Source organism: Suricata suricatta, chromosome 3, assembly GCF_006229205.1.
Source record: "Suricata suricatta isolate VVHF042 chromosome 3, meerkat_22Aug2017_6uvM2_HiC, whole genome shotgun sequence".
NCBI lineage: Eukaryota > Metazoa > Chordata > Mammalia > Carnivora > Herpestidae > Suricata > Suricata suricatta.
This window is the reverse complement of record NC_043702.1, coordinates 139248516-139274428: the sequence shown is the minus strand read 5'-3', so window position 1 is coordinate 139274428 and position 25913 is coordinate 139248516. Positions and strand designations below refer to the sequence as shown.

At 45.1% G+C, this 25913-nt stretch overlaps 2 long non-coding RNA genes across 3 annotated transcripts; both read left to right on the top strand.

Moving 5' to 3' along the window:
• Positions 1-524: 524 nt before the first annotated feature.
• LOC115288216 lies at positions 525-20503 on the top strand. The gene is made up of 3 exons (XR_003906880.1): positions 525-565; positions 5861-5987; positions 20334-20503. It is a non-coding gene; the product is annotated as an uncharacterized LOC115288216 (long non-coding RNA).
• An 852-nt stretch (positions 20504-21355) lies between these two features.
• LOC115288215 lies at positions 21356-25501 on the top strand. Of its 2 annotated transcripts, none has more exons than XR_003906879.1 (4): positions 21356-21508; positions 23158-23269; positions 24131-24238; positions 24744-25501. It is a non-coding gene; the product is annotated as an uncharacterized LOC115288215 (long non-coding RNA). The 2 variants fall into 2 exon arrangements; XR_003906878.1 differs by having other exon boundaries at positions 24131-24250.
• The last annotated feature ends 412 nt before the right edge of the window (positions 25502-25913 follow it).

Here is a 25913-nt window from a genome sequence, read left to right as displayed (position 1 = left end):
TGTTCTCTTTGTCTAGCATAGTATCTTGCAATTAGAAAACAGAATAAATATCTATTGAAAAAGGGGAGGAAGGAGGGGGGAAGGAAGGGGGAACAGAAGGGAAGGAAGGAGGGAAGGAAGGGAAGGAAGGGAGGAGGGGCATACTGCTACCACTTGGTGTTACATGACCACAGGAGCTTTTCTTGATGGTCTTATTCCTTCAACTTTAGCACAGTGATAAGAACAATCATTTGATACTTGTCACCTGCTGTCCTGTGGTATACCTTTGTGTGTCCCTCTCTCTCCCCAAAGCTTCTTGAGAACAGGGATTATTTCTTTTATCTTTCTATATCCTCAGGTCCTAGAAAATAGTGACTCAAATCACAGCCATAATAATAATCCCACCATCAAAAGCTGCCCACTCATTTGTCATTCATTCTAGAGTTTCCACAAGCCCTAGCATTTATCATACCCTTGTCAATGCTAGCAGTTTGCTCCTTGTGTCAACTGCCTTTCCCAACTGGCACAGAACCTTCTAGTTCCAACATATTTCAAGGAGCAGAAAGTGGAAGATGAGCTTGAACAGGTTAGTTATTCTGCTGGGTAGACTTGTGTTGGATATAGACCCATGCCTTTGTGCCTGAAAAGCTTTTCCTTACACATATAGAGATGTTGGTTTTCCTGATGTTAATCACAGTGGAATTACTCTGTTACGTGTTCACTTGTGAGTCTGTTTTCTGTGTGACCCACATAATTCCCTGTTTGGGTTGGTGAACCCCTAAACTACAAGAAATCAGCTCAGGCTTAAGCTTCTCCCATTTGATGACAATTATTCTCGTGACTCATCCAGGTCGTTCTCTTTTTTCCTTCCACGTAGTTCGAGAACTGAGAGATTGACCACCACTTGGTAATGTGATAACAGATTAACTTGGGGAAAAAAAAGGTCTCCTTATTTGGACATATTTTCAAACTTAGGAAGTTTCAAGGGACCCCCATATACTCTTAACCTACATTCACCTATTGTTGACATTTTATCCCATTTGCTTTAGAATGTGCCTTCTCCTTGTCTTTCTCTCTATTGAACCATGTGATGGTAAATTACATATATCAGGACTCTTCACCCCTAAATATTGTGTGCATTGCCTAAAAATAGGAATATTCTCAACATAATCACAGTACATTTACCAACTTCATAAATTTACATTGGTACTGTCTAAATTCCAATGCTGTCAGTTGATCTAATTATGTCTTTTATGGCATTGTCCACCTCTCCCTCCACCCCCACCTTATGCAGAGCACACATCTAGGATCAGGCTTACACTTGGTTGTCTTTTTCACCTTAGCTTCCTTTAACCTGGAACATTTTTACAGTCTTTTCTTGTGTTTTATGATGTTTACATTTTTTAATAGTTTCCCTGGACTTTTTTTTTTTAAAGAACATTCTCATATTGCATTTGTCTGATGTTTTGTTTATACATTCTTAGCTGGAATATTGCAAAATTAACATTTTGTCCTTCTAAGGACATCACAGCTAGAGAGGCACACAATGTCCATCTACCCTTATTGGTAATGTAAACTTTTCTCATGCATCAAGGTGTTGTTCAGTTTTCTCTACTGGATAATTAATATTGCCCCTCTCTGGAACTAATAAAGCAGTCTTTGGAGAAATATTTAGAGTCCAAGCAAATGTCTTGCTCATTAACATTTCTCCCTTCAATTTAGCATACATCAATAGTTCCTGCCTCATTTCATGTTTACTCTGATGATCGCCAAATGATGATTTTCCAGCTTCAGCTATCCCTCCACATTTGCCAGTTAATGCTTGATATTCTACTTATCTATCTATCTATCTATCTATCTATCTATCTATCTATCTATCTGTCATCAGTAAGGGGACTCATGAATCCTATTTTTTCAGCAGTTTATAATTCCTCACTAAATTTTGGTGTTGAATTTGTCCCAGATTTAGTCAATGGGGACCCCCATCAAGCCTGCTTCTGAGTCAGATAGATATTTTAATAAGGTTTCTGGGGGCACCTGGGTGGCTCAGTTGGTTGAGCATCCACTTTTGGCTCAGGTCATGATCTCACCATTACTGAATTGGAACCCTATTCAGGCTCTGTGCTGATAGGCCAGAGCCTGGAGCCTGCTCTGATTTCTGTGTCTCCCTCTCTCTCTCTGTCCCTCTCCCACTTGTGTTCTGTCTCTCTCTGTCTCTCAAAAATGAATAAATGTTAAAAATTAATTAATTAAATTAAAAGCTTCCTAGATTTTGATTGAAAGATAAAATACAAGACTTTGGTAGTCATTCTATGCACTTATCATAATAGGAGAGCATGTAGCACATGGTAAAGGGTTTGGAATTGAGATAGATCTGGGGTCTATTCTGGCTTTCCTATCTACTGGCAATGTTTCTTGGGTAAATTACTTACCCTCTCTGTGCCTCAGATTCCTCATCACTGGGCTGTTGTGAGAATGTACACAAGCTGCTTAGTATAGTAACTAACACTTGAAACACATGCATTAGTGCCATTATTAATTTCACCATATGACAGCTTATGCAGGCTCTGGGTTATCTCAATGGCTACTGCTGCTTCCTACTGCTAACAGAAATCATCCACAAGTCACTGCAAATTCATATCTATTAAAATTATTTTTATTTTGTTTATTTTTTGTGAGAGAACAGGAGAAGGGCAGAGAGAGAGGGAGAGAATCCCAAGCAGGCTCTGCACTGTTAGCACAGAGCCCAGTGTGAGACTGGAACCCACAAACCATGAGATCCATGAGCCAAAATCAAGAGTCAGACACTCAACTAACTGAGCACCCCTATCTATTTTAAAATACATTTCAATTAATTGAATTGTTTGTGGTATCCAAGAATTCAGTGATAATTGAGCCCCACTTTCCTTTGGTTGAAGATGAAGAGTCTGAGACCCCGAGAGGTTTGCTGGCTGGTTCCAGGTCACCCAGAAGAGTGGAAGAGCTAGGAGGGCTGCCCAGTCTCCAACGCTGCACTCTGAATGTCATTCTCTATCTCGGCAGTGATTAAGCACAGTGTTCATTTGGTTTCTTTTCCCAGTCTAAGAGGTATTATTCAAAGCATCAGTGGGAAAGCATCTCATTTTCGGCATGACTCACCCTTGTTCCAAGATTACCATGCTCCACTTTCATTCTTTGCCTCCCACTCAGTTTCACATCCAGCCAGAGCCCTGAGAGTTGTGCCCTCTCCACCCCCCACCCCCACTCTGTCCCCTCCCCCTCCCCCACTGTGCTTTTACCTCTTGGCCCAGACTGCCCCACCATTCTCAGATTCCACTGGTCACTTTTATTGGACTCTGGTTTAAGAAAGGCATGTCTTCCTGAAATACCCCTCTGATCTATGTTGAAAATAGAATAAAGAAATATACTTAAGTTGCAGCAGATGTACAGAGACAAGTGTTTGCCCATATGCTTCTGACATTCCATTAAGGTCCAAGCATTATAGCAAAAAGCATGTATTTCTGGCCATATATATTCTATTTCAATCTCCTCCGAAAAGAATTAGGGATTCTTCTGATGTGTTGGGATATTGTTGAACAAAATAGAGATGGGAATACATGGGCTGCTGGCTGAGGCTTGGGGGATCTTTTATTGTGCCAAGATTTTCAGTTTTGTGCTGTTTTTTGAAACATGCTCTGACCTGTATAATTTGATCCTTGCTTACATTAAAATGCTAGTAAAGTACTGAAATATTTACAGATGGAATGATACGATGTCTAGGATTTGTTTCAAAGTAATCCAGGATGTGGGAAAAAGTGGATAAGGGGAAGGGTGAAGCAAGATTGGCCATAGATTGACAACATTGGAAGCACAGTGACAAGTACATAGGGCTTCTGCACCTTTTTATATGATTGAAGTCATCTATAATTAGTAGTTTTAAAATTCACTTAAGTTCTCATAATTTCCTTCCCATCCCCACTTCACCCCCCATTTCTGTTGGTTGGTTGGTTGGTTGGTTGGTCTGCTTCTTCCCAATCTGCCATTTCTTGAAAAGCCAGCTCAAGCTCTACACTCTTTAATAAAAGCTTCGACTTTTATCCACAAAAGCACTAACACTATGTAGCACTTAAATGTGTGTTGCTTTGCTTGAGTCTTGAGTTAGTCTTGTAGCCCGACTGGCCTGGATGCTTGTTAAGGGCAGGGACCAAACCTTACATTTTGGGGTAAACCCCACACAGCCTGGCCTAAAGCTGGGCTCAGTCAGTGTTTCCTAATGGATGGACATGCTTCCTGGTAGATCGGAAGAGACTGGTGAAAAGTGTTCTGAAGGGTGCCGATGTAAAGAGCAGGCTATGTATTTGCCATATTTTTTTCTTTAAAGCTCTTCTGCATGGTTTGAGATATCTCATTTTACCTTTAGGAAAAACTTTCATAACGTAAATTCTTCTCCCAATTGAAGCATTTCATGTGGGTCCTCATTCAAGAACAAGCAATGCAAATGCCAGTGGGTAGTTTACCCCCAAAAGAGACTTAATGAAATAAAACCCAATACATAGAATTAATCTTAGAACTCCGCATCTCCTCCCACTGCAATAATTGAAGGAGCCAGTAGGGTGAGAAAATATCAGGAAGAAAATGTCAATTGTTAGCTTTCAAATTTTTGCCTGGGGAGACACATAAGAACCATCTCATTTTAGACTTGTCCCTGCTGGTTTAATGCAGGGCGAGAGCCAAATTCAAAGGGAGTCTCATTGAGCTGCAGTGTGCTTATTAGTTTCCTCTCACACACTGGTCTTTCAAAATGCTCAGAACTAGTGCTTTTTCAGATGAGGGGAAGGAAGAACCACCAGAAAGTTGGAAAGAGTCCAAGGAAAGTTTCTCCATCTTTCTTCTCCCATTGGGAAGCACAGAGAAATCATCCCTGTGGTGAAGGCTTCTCCCATGTGTTAGTCCTTCTGGAAAGGAGGACTCCACAGCATCCCCCTAGACCAGAATTTACTTCAAGAATAGCCCCACAGTAGCAGAAAACAACCCTCCCATCAACCCAACCTGAAAGCCTTCACCCCGCCTTTGCCTGTGGTCACGGATGCTTTTGTTCAATATCTTCTGCATTTGCATCCCAATGATTTGTCTCTCAGCCTTCTCTTCTCCAGGAAAAATAATCCCTGGAGAGGATGGATCAGGGAAGTACAATTGTCTGGCATTCAAGCAGAGCAAAAAAGAGCCAAAAATACAGAATAGTTCACCTTTGCCTGCTGGAGTTCCCCACAGAGCATCTCCAAGTGGGTCTTTCAAGACTTCCCCAGAGCTGACTTTTTAACAGAACAAGTGAGGCCTCACAATAGAGAGACACGGTTCTCTTCACTAAACACGGGTTGGGAAGGTAGAAAGAATGATCTCAAGAGAGAGTTTGTTGAGACATAGGAAGAGTTAAGGACCGAAGAGGTTGGAGGCATTGTGAAGCCTTTGCCCCCAATCATTAGTCTTGGACAGTTTCATTGTTCATTCTCAGCAGAGCAAGTGAACCAAATGACCTCTTGAAATCCCTTCCAGCTATAGTGTCCTTTGATTCTAGAAACCTAGCACGTGTTCCTTCTGCCCTGGTTGTACTCTGAACTCCATGTGAGTGACCTTGGCTGGGCTTTAATCGCTCAGTCTCTAGATTTCTTCAACAGTAAAACGCAGCTGGTTGTAATGGGTGACAAGTCCCAGTGTCCAGGGGGTGGTAGGACTTGTAGTTGCCAGATTTCTGCTAACCAAGGTGGTCCTTTTGAGCTGATTGATAATGGTGCGTGGCTAAGCTCCTACAGACAGGCCCAACGTAGAGATGTTGGGTGTGTGTTTCCCAGAGTATCCAAAGAATGTTTTCCTCCAAGAGTAATGCATTTTGATGTTCCTTTAGGTGTGCTGGGAACAAAGGGGGACTTCTGTTTCCAAACGGGAGCTCTGAAGCAACTTTTATTCCTTTTCTCCAACACCCTGAAATGCCTTCTAACTACAGGATGAGTTTAACATAAACATGATGCTGGGTATGTACTACTGCTCAACAGATACTTATTTCTCAGTTGACATTGTGGGGTTCAGCTCCTGCATTCATTGAAACCACCAACATTCAAATGCTGGAGCTTTGGGAAGAAAAACTAGAAAGAACAACAGCAGAGAGGCCCCTCTAGGAAGCTATAGGATAAATGGTGATTTCTCCTTCAACAGAGGCTTTGGGCTGACCATGACTTTGAGCACCAGGTTTTGTAAACAAGCAACCACAACCACAAACCACAGGGCACTAAGAGTAAATGTGCAGCAAACAGAGGGAGACATGTGTCACACATTTCCCTATCTTGTCTACTACAGTAGAATACAAAGGGCAAGTGGCCTTGTCTTTGAAAATGAAGGACAGATATGTCTGGCAGCTGTTACCCCAATGGCAGTTTTGTCTGTTTGGCAGTGGTACAAATCACTGAGCAGTGCTCCCAGGCATAGACTGGAGCCACACTCCATTCTTCAAGGTGGGCACTTGGGTAACTGGATAACTAGCAGTTTGAGTTAGGAGACTGACTTCTTTGTACTTCTACTTACAGAGTGAAAAGAACACTGGATCAGAGTCAGGAAACCTGAGCACTAACCCTAGTTCTTTGACAGATGGTTATTGTCATCTTAGACAAATTGCTGTCTCTCTCTGTGGGTCTCAGTTCCCCATCTGCTAATTTAGGGATTAATCAGTGATTATTCAGATGCTGGGACCCCACCCTAGACCTTCTGGAGCAGCCTCCAGAAGTGGGGCCTGGGCAAGTAAAGGCTGCAAAAGCTCCCCTAGAGATTCCAGTGTTCACACCAAAAGAAGAACTATGGGATCGAGAGGTTGGTAGAGTCTATGATTCTCTAAGATTGAGAGGAAAGACAAAAAATTCAGTAGTTAGCTCCATAAAGTTGACAGCTTATCATTTAGCTGAATTTAGGGCATTCGATCTCAAAGTGTGGTTGGGAGCTCATTGCTCATTTGTGTAGTTTCTACAGGTAGGGTTTGGGCTTGGTTTTGAAAGTTGATACTGTATAATGAGAATGCCAGTGTTCTCAAGCCTTGAATACATTAAAAAATAATTAATATAATTCTATAATTACCAGACATGACTTCATTGGGTTACCCTTATTCTAATGGAATCTGCTGAGGATGCTTAATTTTCCCTTCTGGAGATGAGATCTGCAACCTCAAACATTCTCTCAGAGGGCCTTCTGAGAAAGCTGTCCGCCTGACCTCCACTCCCAGTTCTTACTCGGAGCACTTTCCCTAGAAGGCCTTACACACATCTGTGCATTGAGAATGGTAATGAGGTAAAGGTAGCATTTGGCCAGAGAACCCAGGAACCCAGACCCTGGCCTCTGGCCAGCAATTCCTCTCCATGAGATTCCTCTAACGAAACCCGTTGTCAGAGAGAACAACGAAGATTCTTTCTGGGACACGTATCCTGACCCCCAACATGGAGCCCACGATCTAGGCTGGACGAATCTCATGCAGAACCCCTTTGACTTAGGCATAAGGCAACATTTTTTCCTTTATCTTTTTCCTATAAGTCACCCCCAAGTCAATCTCACTGTGTCCAGAGAAGACGAAAGGCCAAGCAACACAAGCAAGAAGAGAGCACAAGCAGCAAGATGGACACCAGGGCAAAAAGGCGTTTGTGTCACCACCAACAGCAGGGCTCATCCAGACTGCCCACCTCAGGCCTCCCAGTGCAGCCTCTTTGACTTGAGAGACAAGTGGAAGAGTCCAAAGAAAGAACGCTAGTGAGAGCCAAAGAGAAGGCAGATGCTACTTCTCCAGCAGGAAAGAAGATAAAAATGATGGCCTACCTTTCGCTTTGTGGCAACTGGGAAGGTTCTTAGGAAGAAACTCGAGCATTCCCAAGGACCACTCTCTGGAACTGAGTTCCCACCAAGTGTACCTCTCTTGTTGAGGGCAGAGATTGCACCAGTCTCCCCCATATTCCCAGGATGAGCATAGTTGATTGCATACTGTGGGTCCTAGGTGTTGTTATGGACTGAATACCTTGCCCCCCCAAAATTCCTGTGTTAGAGCCCTACCCCCCAGTGTGATGGTATTTGGAGACGGGGTCTTTGAGGGGCCATAAGGGTTAGATGAGGTCACAGGGATGAAGCTTTTATGATGGAAGTCGTGCCCTTGTAAGAAAAGACACCAGAGAGCTTGCTTTCTGTCTCAGCATGCACACGGAAGACATTGAGCCCAGATGGTAGCACTGGCAACCCGAGAGGCCCTAGAATGAAACTTGCCTTGCTGGCACCTTGATCTCAGACCTCCAGCCTTCCAAGCTGTGAGAAACACATTTCTGTGGTTTAAGCCCCCCAGGCTGTGGTATTCTGGTACGGCAGCCCGAGCTGACTAAGGCAGCGCTCAATACCTTTTAATGGAAGGATTGAAAGATTGAACAAACAAATACGATTTTGTTTTCCATGGAGTGAAAATAGGATGTGTGTTAATACCATATCGTCCGAGATGCAAATGAGGCTCAACTCAAACAGTCCTAAGCAAAAATGGAGCATGTATTGGTTTGTGTAAGTGAAAAATCCAGAAATTAATCTTTGGACACAGCTGGATTGAAAGGCACCAATACTGTCTTCAGAAATGTTTCTCTTCCCATCTCTCTGCTCCACTTTCTTTCACTGATTTCATGCTCAGCAGCACTTCTCCAAACTGATTTCTGACCACCTTAGCAGCGCCAGTTAACAGACAGTTGCTTTTCCAATTGGTGCAGCAGAAGTTCTGCTGTGGACTCCCTTTGGACAGACTTGGGACATATGTGCCTCCGTAATGCCCTCCTGGCCAGAGAGATGCGAGGTGTGGACAGGTTATGTGGTCCTCCACAGAGGCTTTGGGGTCAGCCTCACAGGAAAGGGGTGGGAGGGCTCCCTAAAGGCAAGCCAGGCCCCCTTACCTGAGCAAGACCAGGGACTGCTCAGGGAAAGCACCCACAGGAACAGCAGGTGTCAGCACAGGGAGTATGTGACTCTCATGGATTAATATAAACTGCAAAACCATAAAGTAAGGTTTTGTTCATCTACTGCTGGTAAAGTTAATTTTTGAAGTTAATTATTTTGCTTTAATTGAAATAATTAGAAATGAAAAGATGAAAATGTGCTTGAGGGTTTTGTTTTTTCTTTTAAGTTTTATTTATTTTGAGAAAGAGGGAGAAATAGAGCATGAGCAGGGGAGGGGCAGAAAGAGAAGAAGAGAGAATCCCAAGCAGGCTCCCCACTGGCAGCACAGAGCCTGACGCACAGTCAGTGTGGAATCGGACACAGGGCTCAGACTCACAAACCATAAGATCATGACCTGAGCCAAATCAAAAGTCAGACACTTAACCGACTGAGTCACCCAGGCCCACCCTAAAATAAGCTTGAGTTTTAATCAGTACACTTGAATTTTATTTTAAAGCCTTATCCAATAGTACTCTTTTATTTTTATTCTGGTTGTGTAATGCTCATGATAATTCTTTAGAGAAAATACAGCAAAGTTCAAGGAAGAAAATAAGAACCCCCTATAATCCTAAATATATTAACTATTAAAGTTTTTTCTATAACCTTCCAAGCTTTTTTTATTATGCAATCTCTTTTACAGAATGTATTTTAAGGAATGTGTTTGAACATTAAATATTGTTTCATGTTTATAACTATCTAAATCATTGTTTTTAGTAACTGCATGTTACATTTATTTAACAATAAGTTAAATAAATGGACATTAAGATTGTTTCCAGTTTCTCCCTATTATAAACAATGCTCCCATGGACATTCTTAACTATAGGCTTTACACACTTGTGAGGATATTTCTCTATGACAAATTCCAGAACTGAATTTTCTGTGATGAAAGGTACAGGTAATTTTAATTATGATGCATATCAGGCTGTTTTTGTCTTTTGCCCATTTTTAAATTCTCTCATTTATTTATACAAGGTCTTTACATATTAAGGATATCGTCTTAGGTTAAGTTCTCCAGAAATAGACTCTGAGACAGATTCCCATGCAGGAGTTTACTGGGAAGAGAGCTCTGAGCTCTTGGGATCAATACCTAAGAAAAAGTGACAAAAAGCAGGATTGGGCAGTAGGTGTCATCCATGGGGAGCTCCGGAGCTAGGATGACCAGAGTCCTGTCTTGAGGAAAGAGGGTGAGGCTTTTATGACCCTGTAGAGATACAAACGTAGGTGACCTGATGGCTGGGGGCTGGCCTCAATACTGAGGGCGGGCTCTGGTCAGCACATCCGGCTCGTGCTGCAGGCATCTTCAACTACTGCCTGATACAGGGATCTTCAACTTCTACATGTGTTGTACGTGGTTCCTCCACTTTGTCATCGTCTACTGACTTGTTTATAATTATTCTTTGTTGTACTGAGTTTTTAAGATGTTGTATATAATCAAAACAATTTCTTTTTCTTTCTGGTTTCTGATTTTTGCATCATCCTTAAAAAGTCCTTTCTTCAGATACCGTATGTTTGCACTCATAGGTCTAACAGGAAAACAGGAGAAACCTAATGGAGGACCAGGGGCAGGGGAAGAGGGAAAGAGAATTGGGGAGAGAGAGGGACACAAAACTTGAGAGACTACTGAATACTGAAAATGAACTGAGGGTTGAAGGGGAAGGGGGAGAGGGGAAAAGAGGTGGTGGTGATGGAGGAGGGCACTTGTGGGGATCAGCACTGGGTGCTGTATGGAAACCAATTTGACAATAAACTATTTAAAAAAAAAGAAAATTTATTTAATCTAAAAAAAAAAAAAAAGTCCTTTCTTGCAAGGTGCCTGGGAGGCTCAGTCAGTAAAGCATCTGAGTTTGGCTCAAGTCATGATCTCACGGTTTGTGAGTTCAAGCCCCATATCGGGCTCTGCTCAGGTCATGGTCTTGCTGTCATAAATCCAGCTTGGGATACTCTCTCTCTCTTCCTCTCTCTCTCTGCCCCTCCCCTGCTTGCATGAGCTCTCTCTTTCAAAATTTAAAAAAGCGCCCTTCTTCACTCTAAAATTAATTTTAAAAATCTGCATTTTTCCCTTAGTAGTCTCATTTTTGTTCTCATTTAAATCTTTAATCCTTTTAGAATTTTTCAAAACTTTATTTGTATTTATTTATTTATTTTAATTTACATCCAAGTTAGTTAGCCTACAGTGCAACAATGATTTCAGAAGTAGATTCCTTCCTCCCCCTTTCTCATTTAGCCTGTCCCCCCCAACCCCTCCAGTAACCTTCTGTTTGTTTTCTGTATTTAAGAGTCTCTTATGTTTTGTCCCCCTAGAATTTATTTTAATTTAGGGTATGAAGTGGGTATCTTTCATAATGGTAAAGACCACTTTCCCCAACACCATTTATTAAATAATGCATCTTTCCTCCATGGATCTGAAATGCTGTCTCTAAAAAGACTAATGAACTCTTTATACATCATTCTAGCTTTCCACAATGCTCCTTAGATCTCTCTATACTTGTCTCGTGTAACTCTGGCTTATTTTATTTCATTTTTTAGTTGATATACTAATTTTTCCCAAATTCCCTCAGGCCACCCTTGTGCAGTCTGACCTCTTCTCTCCTTTAACCCCTGGCACTACTGATCTGTTTTCTGTCTCTCTTATTTTGTCTTTCCTAAATGTTATATACATGGGATCATACAGTATGTAGCCTTTTGAGTCTGGCTTCTTTCACTCAGCATAATGTCCTTAAGACCCATCCAAGTTGTCGCCTGTTATCAATGGTTCCTTCCTTTTCACGGCTGAGTAGCGTTCTACTGTGCGAATGTACCACAGTATGTTTATCCACTTAAAGACTGTGGGATATTTGAGTTGCTTCCAGCTTGGATGTTGATATATCAAGGTGCTGTAAATATTCAGGTTTTGTGTGAACATAGGTCTTCATTTCACTTGGATCATTACCTGGGGTGGAATTTTCTGGGTCATACTCTTAATGACCATATCAATAGCTGAACATCTGCATTAAAATATGAAAAGGAAAATGGCTGCCTCATTACCTTAATACAGTAAAACCTTGGATTGCGAGTAATTTGTTTTGCCAGTGTCCTGCAAGACAAGCAAATCTTTCTAATGAATTTTAACTTGATAAAGGAGCGATGTCTTGCGATATGAGTAGTATGTGATGCCGAACGTCACCAGATCACAACTGGGCTAAGGGTTCTTGAAATTTGCTTTGATATACACATGCTTTAGATCACAATCCCGTTTCCAGAATGACTTGTGCTTCAAACCAAGGTTGTGCTGTACTCTTCTTGGTGTTCTCTTCCTCTTTCTCTTCCTCCTCCCATTCCAATGCTGAGTGGAGTAGCATGAAATTTGTTGATTGAATTGTGTAGAAAGCCACCTATTTTAAGTCATGATACTTTTTAACAAGACAAGAAGTTCCTAAAACTAAATCACAAGTAGCCCCAATATCTGATAGACAGTTTGTGATTTTGCTAATTGTTCCAGTGCTACAGGTGAGGGCAAGTTCTTTGTAGCCCTGACTTATACAGAACCAAGTCATTCCTTTCATATGCAAGGCATCAAGACCCAGGTGGGCCTAATTCCTCTTAGCCAGGTGAGCACTCCTGCGTGAGTCCAGTGGGCAGAGGACTCCGCAGTCACATCACCAGAAAACAGAGGTGATCCTGGGAACCACCAATATTGTTCTCAAGGGTAGTCCACCCCCTAGAATCTCCTTATTCTGGCACATAGTTCGGGGTAAATCATGGGGTAAATGCATCCCTTTAGGAAACTGCAATGGAAGCGTTGGAGGCAAGATTACATTTTAGGCATGAGGAACATAATACTCTGCAACCTCTTTCGGTAGCTCCTTCCAATAAGTATCAATCCTCACCATCTGCGTGTCTAACCAAAAACTTGTTTTAAACACATTTTAAACACATTTCCTCTTAGCCTTTCCTTGAAATGACACTAGCAAACTCTTGCAAAACTAGAACTACTTGTTCACAGCCAGCCTGGAGCAGGGTGCTTTCATCAGGGTAGGTGATTCCAATTATGTTGTTTATCCACTTAGGCACACGGAGTCTCAACCACCTCGGGGACTTCCTTTTAATTTGTTTGTCTCCCTGTGTTAATTGGATAAGCTAAGTGAAATGAGGTGTCTCTTATGGAAGTGCCTGCAAAGAGGAAGTCACTGCAAATTTACCAGTGTGGTTCTGTCCCTGGTTTGCCAGTAGTGAAATAGCACAGAAAAGAATCCCGTCTTCTCTTTTACACTGCTTAGCTGCTACTTCGTGCCCTGTGTTAGGGGAGAACCCATTTCCTTTAAAGGCTCACAGGGGCTCTGGCTTCCCAGTTTTTTAATCCGCCCCATAGTTTTTGGCCTATGATAGTGATCCATCGACGGGATGGTTTCTAAGTAGAACATTTATTCAGTCATCTATGGTTTTATTCAATCCGAGTTGAACTGAACATCTGCTTTGTGTTGGAAATAAGACAGTGCTCATCATTCAGGTTTGCCTTTTATGATTGGTTAGAAATTACACTTTGAAGGGGCTCAGTCAGTTGAGCATCGGACTTCAACTCAGGTTATGATCTCCTGATTCATGAGTTTGAAACCCACATTGAGCCTGCTTTGGATTCTCTGTTCCTCTCTCTCTGCCCCTCCCCCCTCTCTTTTTCTCTCTCTCTCTCTCTCTCAAAACTAAATACACTTAAAAATAAAAGAAATCACACTTTGGAGATTAAGAATGAAGGCTCTGCTGCTTCTGATTCTGTGTCTTCCCCTCTCTCTGCCCCTCACCCGCTTGCTCTCTGTCTCTGTCTCTCTCTCAAACATTAAAAAAAAAAAAGAGAGAGAATGAAGGCTCTGCTCTCAAGCCAGGGATAATCTGGGTTTTATGGGGACAGCTAACACAGTTTGGGGACCTCTTCAAGAAAAAAGAAGACAAAATTATGACACAGAATTAGGCACAGGGCCAGGCCAGGGGGCATGTAAGTGCAGGACCCTGAAAACTCAGCTCACTGGTTCTGCGGAGGCTCCCCTTTGAGCCAGGCACACCCAGTTTAAACCCCAGTTTAAGCCCCAGTGGCCCGACCTTGGGCAAGAGATTGAACTGCTCTTTGCTCTTGTCTTCAGCTGCAAAATTAGAAAAATGGCAAGATGATAAAATACACCTCATAATGGTACTGGGCCTGCTCCAAAGATGAGGATGAAAACACTTAGCCCCGTGTCTGGCCCATGATAGGGGCGCAATAAATGTTAGCTATTATTAGGAATGTCATTATCATTATAAGCCTTCACCCAGTAGGATTGCATAACCACAAAACTGAGCTTGCAGAGCAGAATCTAGGAAGGAGAAAGAGAATGAAGTGCAAGTTCACACATTTGTGTTAGCCCAGCTTGCATACGGTACATCCATGATATGGCTGTGAGGCTCAGCCCCACAGGGCTGCAAGCACAGCACGTACGGTGGTCAGCAGGCACCCCGCTGCTGCATCCCATGTCTCCTTGCCCCAAAAGCTGATTCATTCTGAGGTCATAAAGCATTTATCTTCAAAAACAGTATATTAATATTCGATTGTGCAATTAAACCAGACCTGTCTAGCTTTGCTTTCCTTGAGTGAAATATGTTCATTCAGCATAAGTGAGGATAAATACGAACAAGATTTTTTTTTCAATGCATGAGGAGCGGATGGGTGATAATAAAACAAGAAAGGCCATTTGGAAGCTATTAAATTACATCCTTTGTCTTTGCACAGCACATTCCTCTGATTTTGAAGCCATGATATCCCTATAAAGTAGGTAAATATATACTTCCATGTTGCCAGCTTACAGATTTATAACTTGGCATTTGAACCATATTTTTCTTTTTTTTCTTTTTAAAGTAAAAAACTCCTCTTCTCCCAAATAATTAAATATTCTCTCTCTCTCTCTTTTTTTTAATGTTATCCACTTTTGAGAGAGAGAGAGAGACAGACAGACAGAATGTAAGTGCAGCAGGGGCAGAGCGAGGGGAAAACACAGAACTTGAAGCAGGCTCCAGGCTCCAAGCTGCCAGTATAGAGCCTGATGCAGGGCTCAAACCCACACACTGTGAGATCATGACCTGAGCCAAAGTCAGACACCCAACCGACTGAGCCACCCACGTGCCCCTAATTATTCTCTTTCTTAATGCCTGCAATGGGCATTAACCCTGAGAGTCAGTTTTTCACTCAAATCTCCCTCTGTGAGGTGAGGACAGGGCAATTGGAAAAGAAATTGATAGGGGTGCCTGGGTGGCTCAGTAGGTTAAGCAGATCATGAGTTCAAACCCCACATTGGGCTCCACACTGACAGTATGGAGCCGGCTTGGGATTCTCTCTCTCTCTCTGTCCTTTCCTCACCCACTCTGTCTCTCTCAACATAAATAAATAAACTTTAAAATTAAAAAAAGAAAAAGAAATTGATAAATAAGTTATCAGAGAAGACCACTGCTATTTCTTCCCTTTGAAATTTTCTATTTGGGATTTTAGTAGATTTTGAAGCCTGAGATATCTGAACGTCTCATAAACAAAATACAATTGTGCTTCAGTTAACTAGGATCAATGGTAGCTCCAAGGGGGTGGTTGGGAGGAGGCAATGATTTAATTTTCCCATAATTTCCAATAGCTGCCTCTAGTCATGCCAAGTAGCCATACAATCTGAGCAGAAACAGCGTGCTTGCTGTGTGCACATGATTTCAGGCAAGCTCCCAGCCTCCCTCCCTAACAGATTGCTGGCCCTTAAGCCCCTACTGTGGAGAAACTGACCAGCAAAGCAGACTAGAATGTTCTGGCAATAAAAGTTAATTGGATTATCTAAAGGTTAACCAGAAAAACTTATTGTTTCAAACTTTGTAGTAAAAAATCATTCTGAAGATGTATTCATTCAGTTCCTGCCCTCATAGATAAAATGACCTTAATGTAAACTTTCATGACACAGGGCCAAGTCTTAGAGCTCAGCCCAATGGCTGGTGCAGAGGAGGCATTCAATAACTATTTGATAATATAATCCACTAATGAGGTAGGGAGTGGAATAAAGACAGCATTGGACTAGCTCACCAATTTTTTTTCTAGCCTTGTCTTTATCTATGTAATTGACATGAAGCATAATTATTTGAACATGATACAAATATATGATGAAAAAAAATCCCACTGCTTGGATTCTATAAGCTTTCAAAGCATCCCTAAGTATTTAAGTTCTTTTAAAGGCATCATTCTTTTCACAGAGATAATATTTTGTAGAAATCTTTACACTCAAGTAACCTCCAAAGATGTCTCAGGTGCTTGAAGAAGACAATAGATGTGAGTTAGAAGAAGTGGGTACACTCGCTACTTCATTTTTTAATGCTTTCTTGGGCATTTGCTGTGTGCCAACGTCAGAGAACTCATTGGTGAGCAGAACAAACATGGTCTCTGCCACCACACAGCTACAAATGAACAAAATATAAACATAATTACAACTCAAAATTAGATTCCAATAGGGACACAAAGGGGAGAGAGGCTAATTTAGTTTGGGAGGATGGAAAAGTTGTCTTTCAGGAATGACATTTAAGTGTGATTTGATACAAGGATAGGAATTAGGCAGCAAATATCACAGAACTATTTCCCACAGAGGGATCAGCCTATGAGAAGAGCACAAGGGCAGAAGAAACCTAGTGCACCCTGGGAACTTGACAAAACAGAGAGAGAAAATCGAAGGTGAGGCAGGGCCAACACATGTTGGCATTGTGGGCTGTATGTGGTGGTGGTGGGAGGGGGTCTTTATTGCCTCTGGTGCTTCTGATCCCCTTTCTGCCTCCCCAGCAAAACCCTAAGTAAGTTCCCTGCAGTCTCAGGCGGAACAGCCATCCACTATCTGCCAGGGGGCTTCAAGGGACCCCGATCCCACCACACCTTAAGGAGTGGCTCCTGATTGGTCCAAGCCAATCAGTAAGAAGCATTTATCTGGTGATACTTACTGGGCTAAGGGTGTGCGCATAATCTAAAGTGTCCTAATCACATTGCAGAGAGAAGCTTAGAGTCCTTGACTGGGAAATGGTTCACTCTCTTCCACCATTCTGGTTACTCAGTCAAAGGAGGAATCAGCTCTTAGATGAAGCCAGTGGCCAGTGCAGCAGAACAGAGAAGTGGACAGAAATGTGGGTTCTAAGTAACATGATTGAGTTGCTGAATCAGCCAACTCCAAAGCCTGACCGGAGTCACCCATATTTCCCTGTTGGTTAAGATTGTTGAATTGCCTTGGATTCTTTGGACATTCCATCTCAGCTCCCCCAACTCTCTGATAAATCACTGTGTCTCTGCTGGGTCCCCTTACACATAATAATCTATAAATCTCTGCAAGGTTCCACTCTTTCTCTCTGGAAATGCTCACCCTCTTCTTTACTTAAGGGTCTGCTCAACAGGTGTTTATGACATCTCTTCAAAGTGATGGTCCAGCTTGGATACGTCCAATAAATTCACTGGTAATGCTAATAAGTTCCAAAATAATATAATTTCTCTTCAGAATCAGCAGCTACTCTTGATTTCCTGACTTTGGAAATAGTTGCTTAAAAGGTCTATGAAGAAGCCAGAGGGTGTCTTACAGAACCCAAGAACAGGAAGTCCATGCAGAATGCTGAGAGCTGTCAGGGATCCAGGCGGCTCACTCTTGGACACCGTATCTGCATCTGCTTTGATCTTCTCTGTATTACAGACTGGCTTCCTCTGCTCCTTGGGCCATGTGAAAGAGTAAGGCACCGTATCTGCATCTGCTTTGATCTTCTCTGTATTACAGACTGACTGGATTCCTCTGCTCCTTGGGCCATGTGAAAGAGTAAGGCCAAGAGCAGACATCACTCCCAGTTCTTCTGGGAAGTTGAGGAAGAGTTCTAATTGACCCATCTTGGGTCAGTCAGGTGTCCCTGGACAAGGGTTGTATATTAGCACAGTGCCTTCACAATAAGGAGTGGCTTAACCACAATAACCATGGAGGGATGGTGGGGACCAGGCAGTTCCCAGAGGGAGGGAAGAGTCCATTCCCAGAAGTGGGAGGAGTGCCAGGCTGCTGACACAGTAGGGCACTGGGACAGCAACCCTTTCCTGTGAGTGAGGGGATTGGAAAGTGGTTAAGGAGTGAGGTAGAAACCCCAAATTTTCATTGAGGTCACAGACTTCGGGGTCATTTTTGACTCCTCCCTCTACCATCATCCACCCACTTCCTTAGTGTCTAATAAGGCATAGATTATTATAACTTCTTCTTTCAAGATTCTTCCTAGTTGCCCCCTCTTCCCTTTCTCACTTGGTTCCCCAGTTTCAATCCTCACTGTCCAACCTCCTGTATTCGCTAATAACCCCACTGGTTTGCCAGCCTTTCCCCTCCTCCTATCCATTCTACAGCCAGACTTATCTTCCTAAAATACTGCCTGAAGAGGTTACATCCCAGATTTAAAAGTCTCCCATGTCATCTTGCTGCCTAGAGAATAAAGTCCAGTCCCTTTGGCTGGCTATTGATCATTGCCTTCTCAGCACCTGTGACCTCCAAGGTTTTTCCATGGAGTGTCCCAGTCATGTGCCCAGGGTGTGATTTCACCCCCTGCAGCCTCCAGAGTGGGGCTTGAATGGCTTGAGCCCACCGGTCCTGGCCCTAGTGACTGCTTCAGGAAAAGCCACTGGGCTAGGTCCACACCAGCCAGCACATTCTCCAGGCCAGTGTCATTGGCTCGAGGGACAGTATGTGAGCGCCGATGACCCACCAGAGTGAACCACAGGGCCTCTGCTGGTCAGGCTGGGGCACAGAAGCTCTTTCTCCTCCTGGACCTGAATAAAGAAGCCAACAGCCTAGGGGCTGCTACCAGGCATCTTCTTTTCCAAGAATAGCTGAAAGCAGGGCAACTTGCCTAAAAACAATTTTCTGAAAGCCAATTAGCTGCGAGCCAGTTTTTGAATCAAATTAAAAATACATGCATTTTCATTGACTGTTTTAAAAAAGAATGTTTCTTCAATTATGTTTTTGGCACATCGGTCATTTGGCAGATTGACTTAAATAAAGCCAGGCCAGGGGGTTTAGGATGACCCTGCCTTCAGATGAAGAGTGGAAAGGCATGAATGCAAGGTCCTTGCTTTGGCCTTTAAACTCTGGGTTGGGCTTCTACTGGAGCCTGACGCACCTGCAGCCTTTTCCCAAACGTGAGCTAGTCTCTTCCCCACAGAGTTTAAGCCAGGCTTGGGCAGGTTTTCTGGTAAGTGTAATTGACAGCATCCTAACTGATAGAACAAGGTATCTTTCTGAATATTTCCAAATTGTTAGAATTGTTAGATCCAGCCAACCAGCCTCCTCACATTTCTTCATGCTTTTCCAGCACCATGACTGTCCTCTGGATGTTCCTTCTTCCAGGCCGTCTGCCCCTTCGATGGCCTCCTGGCCCCCCAGACAGGAACCTCTGTCCTCCCCTGAGGTGGCTACAGCTCCCATGGTCCTTCCATCTTTGAATTACAGTCCCACTTTCTTAGTCCCTCCCAAGAGTCAGATTGACTTAAGTTCCTTCGGAAGGTCATTAGGAACCGAGGCAGCTCCCAGGGTTGCTCCCTCTCATCTCTCCTCGAGAGCCTCCTGGTGGCCTCCTCATCTGTTTTCTGCTCTGCGTCTGCTGTGGTTCCATCTCTGTGGACAGGCAGCCTCTAGGTCACTGTCGTTCCCTAGCAACGGCAGGGTATGCCTACCCCCCCATGTCCTCACTTCTACCTCAGGGTGGGCTTTCAGCTTCTGTTCCCTTAGCGTGTGTCTTGTTTCCTCCATGGGCTCAATCCACATTTTCTAGAAAGGATCTGACTGGAATAACTAAACTTTACCAAGCCAGGCCAGGTCCCTGGCTGGCCTATGGTTGGCCTATTACTGGGCCAAGTCTTCACCCTTGGCTCAAACATCTGTGGACAGGTGGTGGGCTGTATGGTCTTCATTGGGCTGTCCCTTCCATAGGGTTGAGGGAGGCGAGACCTGGCAGCCTAGAAATGGACTGTGGGCACAGCAGGACCAGCCTGGTCAGGAAGCTGCGCCACCCATATGATAATCAATCATAACTCCATTTATGTGTACTGTACTGAGTTATCCAAAGTATTATTTATTATCTAAATTTGCATGTGTTATTTAACTAGATTATAAATGTCCTTAACAATGGAAATGATGGTCCTAAATGTCTGTAATAAACTGATAACAATAGTTATTAATAGTTACTAACATATTAGTTATGTATAGTTATATGCAGAAACTATTGCTATCTAGTTCTCAATAGTTAAAGAAATCGTTACTGAGCATTTATCTTGTACCAGGTACAGTTCTAACTGCTTTGTAAAAAATAAATATATAAATAAGACCCTCAATCTAAGCATCACCTCTTATTAACCCCATTTACAGGTGAGGAAGCTGAGGCCATGTCATGCATCCAGTCAGAGGGTTCTGATTGAAACCAGCCAGTTTGATTCCAGAATCTGTCCCCTTAGCACATGGCTCCCCTTCAGCTGGTGTTCGCTACATCTTTATTGTAATTGTGGACACGGTGCCAAAAGGAAAAATACCATCTCTTTGTGTTGGGTTAGTTCTCACTGGTCTGTTTGTTCCAGGAAGATTTACTTTTTTTTTTTGGCTGAAAGCCTCTTTTTCACAGTCAGCAAACTAATGCCAGAGAAATATTCACAGAGCAAAACACAATCCATTTTCAAACCCAAAACTCCCTCTTGGCTCGAAGCGAGTTCATTAGCCAGATGCCCCTCCCTTCCCCCATGGTTCCCTGGCACTGCTTTGCAGAAATCTGGATCTAGGGGCCGTGTGCAAGGTGGCTTCTGTGGGCACAAGCAATTGCTAGACAGACGTGCAGGCAGGAGCGCCAGCCGGGAAGTCATTTTAGCGGTTTTCATCTTCCCTTCCTGAGGAGTTCAGGGGGCAGAGGAGGAGTTTCCCAGCCCGCATTCCCCTCCCCCTCGAATGCTGTTGAGGTATCCCGGGACTGGGGACTGGGCTAGTCCCACCCCGGTGGCTAATCTGTTGACCCTTAGCACCCTCAGGTCCCTAGTGACACTCCCCTGACAGAGGTGACTGTGCCTCTGCCAGGGCTAGTGAAGCAACAGGCTACCTAAGGGCAACGGGAATGTCTCCAACCTCCTCCTGAGCAGAGCATAGGTTTGGCCACTTTAAAGCTGGAGAAGAGAAGGCAGAAGACATTTGGGACCATGCAGGTCAGGCTGGTTGTTGGGTGTGGGGTCAGGGGGAGCACCCACGTTCTCTGCCCAGGTCTCTCTCCCTCTCTCTGCCTCTCTTCCCACCACCCCCTTGCCAACAGGCCAAGCCTCCTCTGTCGGTTACCAGACCCCCTTCACATCACTGGCATTCCTCCAGAGTCCTCGTGGCCCCGGAGCCTCTGAATCCTGACTGGAACGGAGAGGCAGTAGAGGAAAAGCGCAGAACTGGGGGCCCGAGCGGGGATGGAAGAGGAAGCAGCTTCAGCTGCCAGTGCCTGGGAGTGGAGGCCTGTCTCAGGCCCAGAAAGGCGACGCATTAGACTCTGCCTGCGTAGCAGTGGACCTGCCAGCGAGGTCAGGTGGGAGGGGACACGGGGAAGCCTTTCTAACAAGAGGGAGGGGAGAGGGAAAGAGGGAGAGAAGCCCTAACGCTCTCCTCTTTGTCCTTTATTACCCCCACCGGCACGCCCACTGACCCCCTTAGCCGTTCCTCTTTCGCCCTGTTCAGACTCACACTTTCCGAACAGGTACATAATACTAACCAGGAAGGTCAGGTCCAGAAGAGGCCTTGGAACTCCTCTTGTCTAGCACTATCTTTCTATAGTTGAGGAAACTGAGGTCCAGAGAGGGGTCATGTCTTGACCAAGGTCACATAAGCAGTAAAACTGAGATGAAGAACCCAGTTCTCTGTGCTCCGTTAGCTGCCTCTTCTCCATGCCCCCAGGCAGAAGGCCCCCACAGAGACCCTGTGTGCCTGTCCCCCAGTACTCCAAGACCCTGGTCCACTTCTTATCTCTTCAGGCCTGCCCCGGGGCCCTCAGTGTGTCCTATCATGGCTTCTGTTCCACCCCGCCACAGCTCTTCCCTGCAGTGGGGGACGTTCCCAGAGCAGGCCATTCTGTGTGGGGCAGCGGGCATGCAGGCAGGGGCCGGCAGCATGGCCCCCACATCGCACATGGTCCAAGTGTCTTCTCTGCTCTGTGGCCTACTTGCCAAGCTGGGTTCGAGTGCACCCAGGAATGGGCAGAAGCCCAGGGACCCCGGAACCTCTTCCCACACAAACTGACTGGCACAGCTGCTTCCCACCATCTGGGATTTCTGCCCCGCACTGGGCCACGGGCCTCAGGACATTTTCCAGGATTTGTTCTGCATCCTGCTTCTCCCTTGTTACAGCTTCCCACGTACAGGCTGAGTGGGGACCCTACTGGAGTTCTCCAGGAGTACTATAGAAAGAGATCCCCCACGCCTTGCTCTCTGACCAAAATTAACAGGCCTCCATTTTGAAACCCTAGCAAATTTAGAAGTGACAGAAGGGAAGTTCCAGAATCTTCTGGGCACTACTCACTGCCCAGAACTGTTCCTTCTCAGTCTCTGTGAGAAGAGCGGTAGGTGGGGAGGAGAATGAGGGGCAGGGCGTCGGTGCTTGCATGTAAACTGTCATAGGAAAAGTCAGGATGAGTGTCCCAGGAAAAGGCTATTAATAGGCCTCCTTCCACATGCTCAGCTTTCCGGGGCTCGAGCTGTGTGAGAATGAGTCAGCAGATGGAAAGGCTAATGGCGAACCTGGAAAAGCAGAACTCTCCCTCCAGCAGGGGAGGTAGAGGCCTTGAGGCTGCACTTTTCCCTAACCTCTGGCCTCAAACCCCGTGGGCCTCCTTTGGTCACGTGGTCTGCTCAGCTGGCACATTGCTGATATCGGTTCCCATCCTGAAACCAAAACTGAAATCAGCAAAAACATCCAGAAAGTCCTTCCCCTCACTTCCCCTGCCTCACTTTCTCTTCACTGACCAGGCCGGTGGCCCGGGAGGAGGGCCCACCCCCTGTAATGTGGGCGGCTTCCTAGGCAGCACTGTGCCCCTCTCTGCCCCTGCCTTCCGCTGGCTCACCTGGGACACGCCCCCGATAGAGATTAGACACAGGCGCTGTGGCAGGTGACTTTATGTATATAGCCTCACCCTCATGGGAGCCCAGGAAAACAGTATATTGCTCTCTTGCTTTCACAGATGAAGAATCAAAGCTGAGTGAGATGAAGCTATTTGCCCAGGGAGCCACAGCTGGTGTCATTTATCACGTGTCTGTCACCTGCCAGGGACTTGTGCAGTTTCTTCAAGTTAGGTAAAGATCCTCTCACAGATGAGGAAACCAAGGCTTAGAGGGACTGAGACAACCCAGGAAGTAGCAACTTGGGTCTCCCCCTCCCCCAAACAGGCGTCCCCTCTGGGCCACCCGCAGCAGGGACTCCAGCAGCTCTGCCTTTAAATCCACCACCACACCCGCGGCCTCTCAGGGAAGGCCTCGCCGCTGTGTTGCAGGGGTGGGGGTAGTGTCCCGTATCAGTACTGGCAGACCTTCCCTTATCTCAAATGATACCTTTGCACCTCCATCCTCCTAAAGGGGGGGCACCGGGCAGGGCCCATCCAAGGTGTCGCTTCAAGAAAGTGAAAGGAGAGTGGCCTAAAGGGGACACTTTCTTCCGATCAAGTCCATGGTGACTCAAGCAGAACTTACAGTCAGCCCCAGGCTTGAATGAAGTAGGCATAAGGGAATGGAGGTGACATCAACCTGCCAACTTTTATCACAACATAAAAGTTCTGTGGTTTGTGGTTGATTAGCTTAGATATATTATTAGATAGATATATTATATTATTATATATTATTAGATATATTATATTATATATATATTATTATATTATATTAGTTTAGAATATTCAGCTCTCAGGAAAGTTGTCTGCAGACTGGGTAGTGAGGGGATAAAGAAGGATCTCAATGGGTATTTTCATCTCTGATTTCTAAGAACAATGGGGAAATCTAGGATGTTTTCAACAGCATGCTAATGGTAGAATAAGTCGATGTGTCCTGAGCCGATTTCCCCCAAGCACCTTGTCCAAAATAGCCGTTCCCCTCCCTGTCTTCACTCTTTCATTCTTCCATAGCCCTTTTCTTAATTATGTACTAACTTGTCTATTTACCTTCTAGCTCAGCCTCCCCCAGAAGAATATAAGCTCCACAGAATAAGGACTGTCTTCACCAGAGGCTGGAGCACATAAGAAGCCCTCAGAAAAGGCCGGTGGAAGGAACAAATCAGTGAGTGAATGAGTGAGTGAATATACCTCAAGGGCTCACTTAATCATGTATACACATCCTCCATGTCAGTCCCTCCTGGGAGTGGGTGTCAGAGTCCTCGGAACCTGATCTCCCCACAGTTTCGGCCAGATGGAGAGGCTCCTTGGGCTCTATACTTTTGAGGGGAAGAGACCGGAGGGCTTTGGCTTACAAAGAGCCCCCCAACTCCCATTGATGCTTATGAAGCCCAGAACAGAGGAAGGAGACACACTTCTTACCCTATTCCAAAGGGACCCTCTTTCTTGAAAGGTTTCCCCGCTGGAATGTGGAGTGCCTCAAGCCAGCCATGGAGAGCCCACTAGAGATGAAAGTGCCCACGCCAGATGATTATGGGCCATCCAGCTACATACCCCCAGCCTTAGTGCCCCTCCCCCACCCAAGTCCTGTTTTGTTCAATTCCCAGAGCCACAGCTAAGCTGCACGTATACAGGGGACAGATGCCGACAAGTGTTCTCTCTGTTCCCAGGCCACATGGATAACAAGACACTTGGTGTGCTCAGATGAAAGGGGGCTCTCCCTGCAAAGACCTGTGTTGCACAATTCCACTGAGCTCCCTGGAATGGGAAGCTGGTCCCTCTCAACTCGTGATTACCACTGTGGAGATTAAAGGCTTCCTGTTGGAGAGAGCAGTCCCCCAGAGCCAAACAACACTGATGGCTGGCTGGCAGCCATCTTGTCAGGGCTGCACTTGGCAGCCATGGCTGGAGTGACTGGCTCCCTCCTGGGCCAGCCTGCCTGAGGCAAAGTCAAGGTACCCAGGCCAAAACAGTCCCGCTGTGAGCACCTTGCCACGCCTGAGCACTTTCTAGGCCTCCTCAGCTGCAGTGTGCACCACCTTGACCAGGACAGCTGCCCTGGCATGTCCAATGGGAACAGGCTGAAGGTCATTACTCACTCACCTTTACCAAGCACCCTGAGAATTTCTTATGTGTGTTAGAGGTAAGAAGAGTATCTTGGGGAAACCAGTTCAGGGGAGTGTGAGGGGGTGGTGGACGTCACTCCTCCCTGAGCCGGCCATGTTTACTCCACCAGAGGGCCTGAGCCAGTCAGACACTGGTCTCCCTTGTCTAGTGCCCCCAAACGGCTAAAGATCAAAAACATCTGGAACTCTTGGTAAAGAAGCAGACCTCAGGCCTTGTCATGTGAGTTCTGGCTCATAATCTATGATAGGGCCTGCAAATCTGAGTTCTTACAAAGCCACCAGACAGTCTGATGCCCCTGGCTCTGAGTGCCCTTGAATGGGGGTAGGCGGCAAGGGTCATCGGGTGAGCAGTCAGGAAACGGTACTTGGCCTCAGCTCTGTCAGGTGACTTTGGGGAAAGTCATGTCACTTCTCTGAGCCTCAGTTTCCTAGTCAGTAAAAGACAGTGCTTGAACAGTTTGTTTCCATCCTTAGACGGTGGCTCAAGTGACCAGGGCGGTAGGCTCAATTCTCAAGGGGACCACACAGTGCCCCTCTGACTTAAGGCAACTTCCTTCCCACTGGCTGGTGTGCCTGTTGGAGCCAAGCTCCTGACACAGGCTCAAAGGCCATGCCCAGTATCCTCACGGGAGATGAGAACATCTTCATCCACAGACACGAGAGTCACCCATGCCCACCGTGAGCTGTGTGCGCCGGGGGCTCCTGTGTGGAGTC